Source organism: Cygnus atratus, chromosome 5, assembly GCF_013377495.2.
Source record: "Cygnus atratus isolate AKBS03 ecotype Queensland, Australia chromosome 5, CAtr_DNAZoo_HiC_assembly, whole genome shotgun sequence".
Classification (NCBI taxonomy): domain Eukaryota; kingdom Metazoa; phylum Chordata; class Aves; order Anseriformes; family Anatidae; genus Cygnus; species Cygnus atratus.
The window spans coordinates 38,313,157-38,321,334 of NC_066366.1; positions in this window are offsets into that span (position 1 = coordinate 38,313,157).

Consider the following 8,178-nt stretch of genomic DNA (forward strand, 5'->3'; position numbering starts at 1 on the left):
CCAGGTGCGTTCTTCCATACAATTTGAGGTGTACATGAGGTCTCATGAGGGTTCACATGCACACCCACTTTTACAGAGATTCTAACTGGAAGAGCACTGTATGTTAAGGAGTTAGTGATCTGTCATAGCTAACCTGAGAAGGTGCAGGCCTGTGCTGTCCTGTCCTGTCCATACACGTTGGTATTTGGGTCTGTGTTGCGCTGCATGTGCGCTTTGGCAGCAGGAAAAACTTAGCCTGCTAATTGTACTGAAGAAGCCCTTTGGCAGTTCCCACTTGGCACCAGTGATTACACCACCTGCATGTCCTGTATTTATCTTTTAGCGAAGCAATGTGTTTACATACGAATGTCCTTTTATTTGACAGTAGAAATGATGAAAATAGCTATTTTATTCTAAGAAAATTCTGGAAAAGCTCAGGAAAATCATACCAAAATGCCAGTGACCTTCTTCACGGATGGGGTCTGCAACATATACCAAGTCCTGACTGGAGATCTATCCAATGGTGCACAATTCAGAGTTTCCTAGCCTTTGAAGGCATATACTGTTATCTATAGTATCTTCTTTTTCCTTATAGTGTTGTCAGCTGCAATAAATTGAATTCTAGTTAATACCTCTCAGAGAATCACTCACTGAGTGACTTTCTTACTGGGGTCTTAAGAAAATACTTCCATTGCTCTAACTTTCTCCCATCTGCTAAATGATGGAAAGAATGAAGTACACTCTCTAAATATATGGTCTGTAATTTCTCCCTGTAAATTGCACTATGTATATTATATCCTGCAGTAAATGCTCGAGACCTTGAGCACACTCTCACCTTTTGTGCATGTTTATTGACACAGAGTCCTTCCCCTAAGGGTGCCAAATTGTAACATACGGCAGGTGTGGTAATATCCCCATCTTTGGGAGTGAAGAGGATGTGTGATGAGATCCAACTTACTTTCCAAGATCACATAGCCTATGGAAACTGAACTTAGATCTTCAGCAAGTCTAATAAGATGAGTATTGCTTTTGTGTTTAAAGCAATTAGCTCTAAACAAAAGACCAGTACCTCATTAGAAGTCTCCCTTGTACAAAGAAAATAAGTTCCTTCTTTCAGATAGTTGCGTGACTGAACACTGGGGTGACACCTCATATGATGACACCTAATGATCAGTGAACAGAAATAGGAATCCAGAACTTCTTGACATATTTAGCTACAGATGTAGGCTCATCCAGTCTAGATGTTTGAGAGCAGCGAAGCTTTGGCTGACCCAGATTCTTCTTTTCCTCAGGCCTGCCTCTGGTACCATAACAGCTTTGAGGCTGTTGGAAGAAACTTGCTAAAAAGTTGCAAAATATGCATTTTTAGCAGTGTTGCACTCCCGCAGCTCCTACTGATTTCCCATGAGGCTGAGGTAAGGCAGTTTTGCAGAGAGGCTCCAGACCCTCTGTATATACTGGTGCTGACTTCAAAGGAGGCTGAGGATCTGATACTAGAGAAACAAGAACAAATACATACAAGAATCCTTCCACTGCAGGCACGAAGTGTATTTCTGTGCAACTTACCTGTCTCCCATAAGTTGTCACATTCAGCAAAAAAGAACCTGGAGGAAAGATGGAAATAGTACATCAAGCCATTGTATCATTTGAAAATAATCTTTTCCAAAGGGAATATTGGCTAGGGACTTTTTTAAGAAGATGGAACTTCACAGGTGACAAATGTACCTAATATGTCAATGTAGTAATGAAGTTAGTTCTGCACCGTTTGGAAAACAGCAAATTTCCTTGCAAGGTTTGTGATTAAACATCTAACAGAAAATAATGATTTCTTTGCAGGCACTTAGGCACAAAATATAAAGACAAAAAAGGAGAGACAACCAGAGAAAGAACCTGCTAAATATCACTATTGAAAGCCACCATTAGAGTCTTCTTAATATTCACTGTTCATTATAAAAACTAGTATCTATAAAACTGAAGTACCCAGTGGGAGAAAGTATGACTTTTAACTTGCAGAATGCCTTCTCCCTTCAATTCTTTTTCTCACACAAAACTGACGCTTATTTTGTAAAGAACAGTTCAGGAGAGGAGAAAGGTAGCATATTGATTTGGATGTGTATCTTGTTATTGAGGAGGAGCAACAGACTAGCTGAATTACAAAAGAGAAAAACTGTATTTTGCTGCATGTAAGCAAAGATTTCTATAATGAGCTTGAGTAAGTACGAGAGAAATATTGACTTGCATGGGGATGGAGTGGGAGAGAAAGGATTTCTGCCCACTGTGATGAGCATGGGGAACTAACTGTACCTTTCAGAAGCCCTTGCCTGAACCTGCTGGAAAGGTTTGTTATGTTGAACAGAGATTCACATTTGCACTGCTTGAATGTACACAAAATATTAGAACAAATGGGAAACAGAGAACAAATCGAGTATGAAATATTTTGAAGAAATCTGAACAAACAATGTTTTGAAGGAAGTTGTTGCTTCTTCCTGCATCATTTCACTCTTATTTTTCATTGTTTCTCTCTGTCCTTCTCCTAATTTATATTCTGATGAGGAAAAAAACAAAAAACAATACCTTCACTTTTCTACATATATATTTTCTTTTCTGAGAAACCCTTTCAAAAAGAGAAAAAAGGAAACAAACGCATGGAAAATGGTGCAACATGTAGACAGGATTTCTACTGTAATGTTTTCTTACTGACTGGCATGGTGGTAGATACAAACTTGGGTATAAGAACCCAAAAGGCTGTATGCCCTTCTGTGATTCTAGAATGCAAAAATCTAAGTGCCTTAGCCTGTATTTTCAAATAAAGGCTTCCAAAGTCTGTCTTTTTAAAAATGAGGCAGTGGGAATTCCCTTATCTGAGAAATAAACTAGATAAAAATGATAATCTGCATCGATAAAAAAAAAAAAGAAGATTTCATTTGGTAGACTTCTCCTTAGAGAAGAGACCAGCTTCTTTTTAAATAAACAAGCATGTTGATTTATTCATAATTACTGTGGATAGATATTTTTGCCAATCAAACATAACAGGTATGCATTGTAGAACAACTCCATAAGGAGTTGAGAGGATGCAACTCATTAAAAGCAAACAGGTCACTGCATTTAGGCAAGAATAATGAAATGTAAAAACAAAAGGTGAGGAAGGACAAGCTAAGTAACAGCATGGCAGAAAAAGATTTGGATGTTAACATACATCATAGGCTGAATGGGAGTAAACAATATCATGCAGCTGTGAAAAAAAAAGCAAACACTTACTGCAATTTTTAGCCAGTGGTATCACCTACAAAACATCTAGAAATTCTTCAGCTCTCCTTCAAGATGCTTATGCCCCAGCTGGGATGCTGTGTCCAATCTGGGGTACTTTAAGGAAGGTATGATCCTATTGGGGAAAAACAAACAAACAATCAAACAAACAAAAACAACAGAGGAAGACACCAGTGATTACCAAGCTTCATGGAAGTATAATTGTAAGTAAAGGCTAAAGGAATCGTCTTAAGTTTAGACTAAGCTTAGTCTGAATGGTTGAACATCAGAGAAAAGAAAACTAAGAGGTAAAACAATAGCAGCCTTCAAATACATAAAAAGTAATTTCAGTGAGAGGAACAAACTGCTTTCTGTGTCCTCTTCATTTTGCTTTCATAACTGTTTGCTCATCACTTTTGAAGTACTGCTTGGAAATCAACGTTACCCAAATAATACTAAGTACAGTCTTTGCACTACTACCATTTTCCTGGTGCATTATAAATACACTTAAGAAATACAATTTGGGAAAGGCAAGGCAGAATGGGAAAAAAATCTTTTCCATGATTGCAGATTGCTCTCCTCCTCTAAAGCAGCTGCTGTCAGAAATTGTTTTCAATGAACCTTCGCCTCACCTCTGTGCTGACTGAGCTTACAGGAAAAGCTGGCACGAGCTTGATTTGAAATGAAATAACTCCCATTTTGGAGTGGACTGTGTGATGAAGATGTAGTTATAAAATAAATAATGATTCAGCTCTAACTTTCAATTTTGTCCTTATTAAGTTGCTCAACCAGGTGTTGAAGCCAATAGAATTTGCTTTTTCCCCTGTTGGAAAGCTATTTTGAGTGCAGCGTGACTGAAGAACAGCCACTTATTAGCTGCTCGGCAGTGCTTTCGGCTTTTCTGCTAGAATCCCCCGCAACTGCTCAAACAACACTTTTGCCAATACTCATCTAGCTCAATCAGTACCTATAACACTGGGGTATGAAATTATGTGGTGGTTGCGGTGGTGGTAAATTGCCTGCTGTTTAACATCTCTGTTTCATGGCCTGGTGCTGGGAGGGATGCAATGCTGATTTTGAGCTCCAGTTTGTATTTAATTCCTTCTCTCTTCACTCTATCCACTTGAATTCCCCTGTAGTTTCAGTGCAGTATGCATCCTGGCAGAAATTCCTGAATAATGTTGCAGAGTTGCCATGGTTTGTTCTGGAGCTATCTTTCCTTCAGTGATGAGGGATGTAATCCTTCTGCATTCCAACTGGACTGTGAGGATTAATTAAAGTTTGCAATGCGCTGTGAGTTCCTTGCATGCTACTGAAGTGGAAATTATTGTTTGTTACAGCCAGTTTGAATGCCATCTGGGATTTCCACGTTAGTGTTGCAGCTCTGTTGTGCGTCACCAGGCTGGAGCTGGTACCATGAACGAAAGATTAGCACTGCACTCTGTTGCTGTGTATTTGGTGCTGTGTTCAGAGCCTACTTAAGGACAAATACTTCCTGAGAAGCTGAACTCAGGACACTGGCACTCCATGGGCTTTTCTATAGATTGAAGCCTGCAACATCCCTTTCCTTTTGCTGTGCGCCCACTCTGCTATGGGCTGGATCCACACAACAGCAGATCCCTTCGACCTTCTCCACCACCACCCTTGCCAGCTTTGAGAGACTGTGCAAGAAATGGTGGAGGAACTGGGCTCTGCACTTTGCAATAGATGCTTTCTCCCATGCAACAGAATTGTACCTTTCTGTTGCGTCTAAACCCGTCAGGGACATGGCAGAAGGGACTGATCTTAGCCGAAACCCAAGCACAGCGATTCCGCAATATTCTTGTATGCTTTTAACACCTACAGAAATGAACCTAAAACTTGCTTTGCTAATTTGCAGGGCCAAATGAATGTCTGTGTACTAAACAGCACAGCCATGATTTGTTACTCTGCTTTTATTATCCAGCTTTAGTTCAGCTCAGAGCGCGTTTTAAAACACACCCGTGTGCCTTCAGTCTTTGCAAGCCCCAACAAACAAACCAGGTTTAAATGAATGCAGGAACTCCCCCGGTATCCTGACATATGCTCATTATTGACAGAGAAAATGACATAAAATGTAACCACCCAGTTTGCTTCTGAGGATTCCCTGCAAAAGATGAGCTAACAGTTTGAAATTCACTTCCTAGATGAAGGAGTCTCTTTTGTTTCTTACACAAATAAACTGTGAGGATTGGCTTTCCAAAAAGGGTGCTATTAAAGAGGTACAAATATAGAACTGTCACCACGTTATTGTTGTTAATATTATCATATAACTTAGCATAACTTGGCAGATTTCAATCTTACAGTTAAGACCCCAGTGCTGAATGCTAAATAAACACTTGCCAAAAGTTAGATGCTGTCCCAATGAGCTTCCTGTGCCCTCCCTCCCCCATAGCATCAGACTCTTCAGCCTTTGCAGTGTCCCCTCTGGTTTTGTGAACAAGCACCAAATGGAATTGGCAGGAATTTTGCAGCAGTGGTTCTTCATCGAGGACATTACAACAAATCTGTCAAAAGCAAAGTTAAATAGAAATATTTAAATATAGTTAAATAGAAAAATGTAGGAGACAAAATAGAGGGACAAAGCAAAAGAGGGGATGGAGAGGAGCAAAAGCAGTAGATGAATGTAGGAAAGAACAGACAGGACGAAGGAAAAAAAAGGCAGATTTGGGGAGAAGAAATTAGAGGAGAGACATGAGAAGAACTGAGAAGGACAGAGAAGGAACTGGGAATGAAAATGAAAGAATGACACAGGAGAAACTGGCATTAAAATTTTTATTATGAGATAAGTGTAATTTATTGTCATTAGAGCTCCTTTAATTACCTTTCAACCTTTTTTTTAATGATGCCCATATGTTGCTTGTAACAGGGTTTTATGACTTTTGTTCTCCCACCTTTCCCATGGCTTACATTCCTACTTTAATTACTAGATTGACATCAGATGCCTCGCCTAATGTTTTTGCACCAGTGCTTCTATTCGTGGTGATGCTGTACTTGGGGAAGCAAAAACACCTGCCTCTCCTGGTCGAAGGCTACTTGCTGTTCTTGAGGATCTCCACCAGATGGCAAAGCCGATATTTTTGTGGAGTTTCCAGGCCACCTTTAGATAATAATTCACCCTAGGGGGAGTAGTAACAACAGATCCTTTACTGCATGGATTAAACATGGTGATTAAAAATCACTGAGTAGATTCTATGTGGAAAAACTTGTATTTCCTGGGAATAATAACAAAACAGGAAAATAAAAGATTCAGTTACAAAATGGTAATGCTATTGGGAAAGCACAATGTTCACTCATTTCTCTGCAAATCTCTATACGAGCAATGCAAATCTCAAGATTCTTTGAGATAGTATTACTACTTTTTCAGTTGAAATAAAATTTTATGGAGAAAATAATGTTTTCTCATGTTTAATCTCTGAAATTTTTGTGGCTAGCCCAGGCCTCCTCAGTCTGAATGTAATCCAAGGTAAGTAGGTAAGCAAGAGGCAGTTACAATAAGATATAATTTCTTAGTCTGTGTAATTACAAACATAAGAAGTACAATGAGGTTTGCTGTCATTTTTTTCCCTCCAACATGCCCTTATGACAAAGATTGTAATTGTGAAGACAATCACTGATTTTCTTCCCTTACCTCTGTGGGGTTTACATACCATTTTAACCACACTGCTTCAAGAAACTGATTTCATCACTGAAACTTGGTTGCACATACATAATTATACAGTATGAAGAAATGCAAAGAAGCAAATCAACCAAAAGAGGCTATATCTAGATGGCATTTGCAATAAATTAATGTATCAGTACACAGGCTTTGTACACACAGGCCACATACGTGACATTATAAGACACTCAATGTTCTTTATCGCTCAATTTTACATTGTACTGCTCCTTCATGTAGTGCACTATATCTGCTGAAAGACCTACAGGAGGAAAAAGGCAATAAAACATTGCCTTTAGCTTCCTCCAAGAAATTGGCCTCTTGTCTGTGCCCAAAATAAGCCTGTATCAAGAAATTGTTTAGCAACTATTAAAAAAAAAAAAAAGGTGAATTTACCCTTCTTTTTTAAGAACAAAATCATTTATTTTTTAGGAACAAAATGATTTCTTTCAGATTTGGCTTCTTTTCTATCAGCAGGAGGAAGGGAAGGATTATTTACTTCTTCAATAGTTCTGTAGGTTGACCCAAATTTTACTTCCAACTGTTGACAGTGATGACAAGGAATATTAGAGCCTCTCTATACTGCTGCCTGGTTGAGTTACATCTGGCATCAACTATATTTGTTCAATGGCTCCCAATCAATTATATCCTGTAGTACTCATTTTTCTGAGTATCAAGACAAGTAAAAAGATGAGGCTGTTCCCACTCCATGTGGATGAGATGGTAGCGTGAAAAAAGTCAGCGCTATATTTGGAGTGTTCCTAATTGCACTGTTCTATTTCCAGCTGCCGAAATCTGCACTAGAATTTTAATTAAGGGCTAAATTCATGCAGCAGATCCTGACAACAGGAAACAGTTATGTTATTTAAATAGGCTTTACAACGATCAGATTTTATCTCCCAAAGCAGCACTCAGATGAATATTAAAGCCACTTTTGTTCTTCTGGAAAGAACCGCGATCACACGCAGAGAGCCAAAGGAGGTCAAATCCTCGGCTGAGGAAAAGCCATTAAAGCTGGGGCAGCTCTCCAGACGATGACTGAGGTTTAAAACAAAATAATAATAAAAAAAAAAAAAAAAAAGCTGCCTTCTTGCACACAAACGGCCGGGAGTACTCCGACACGAGTCAGAGGCACGCCGTGCGAGCGGATATCTTCCCTCAGGGCGCCCTGACCGCCACAAAGCCTGGGGCCGCGGCGCCTGCGCCCACAAAATGGCTGCCGCGAGACCCCGTCCCCAGCTCCGCGGCGCCCCCAAATGGCGGCCGGCGGCGCGCCGCGC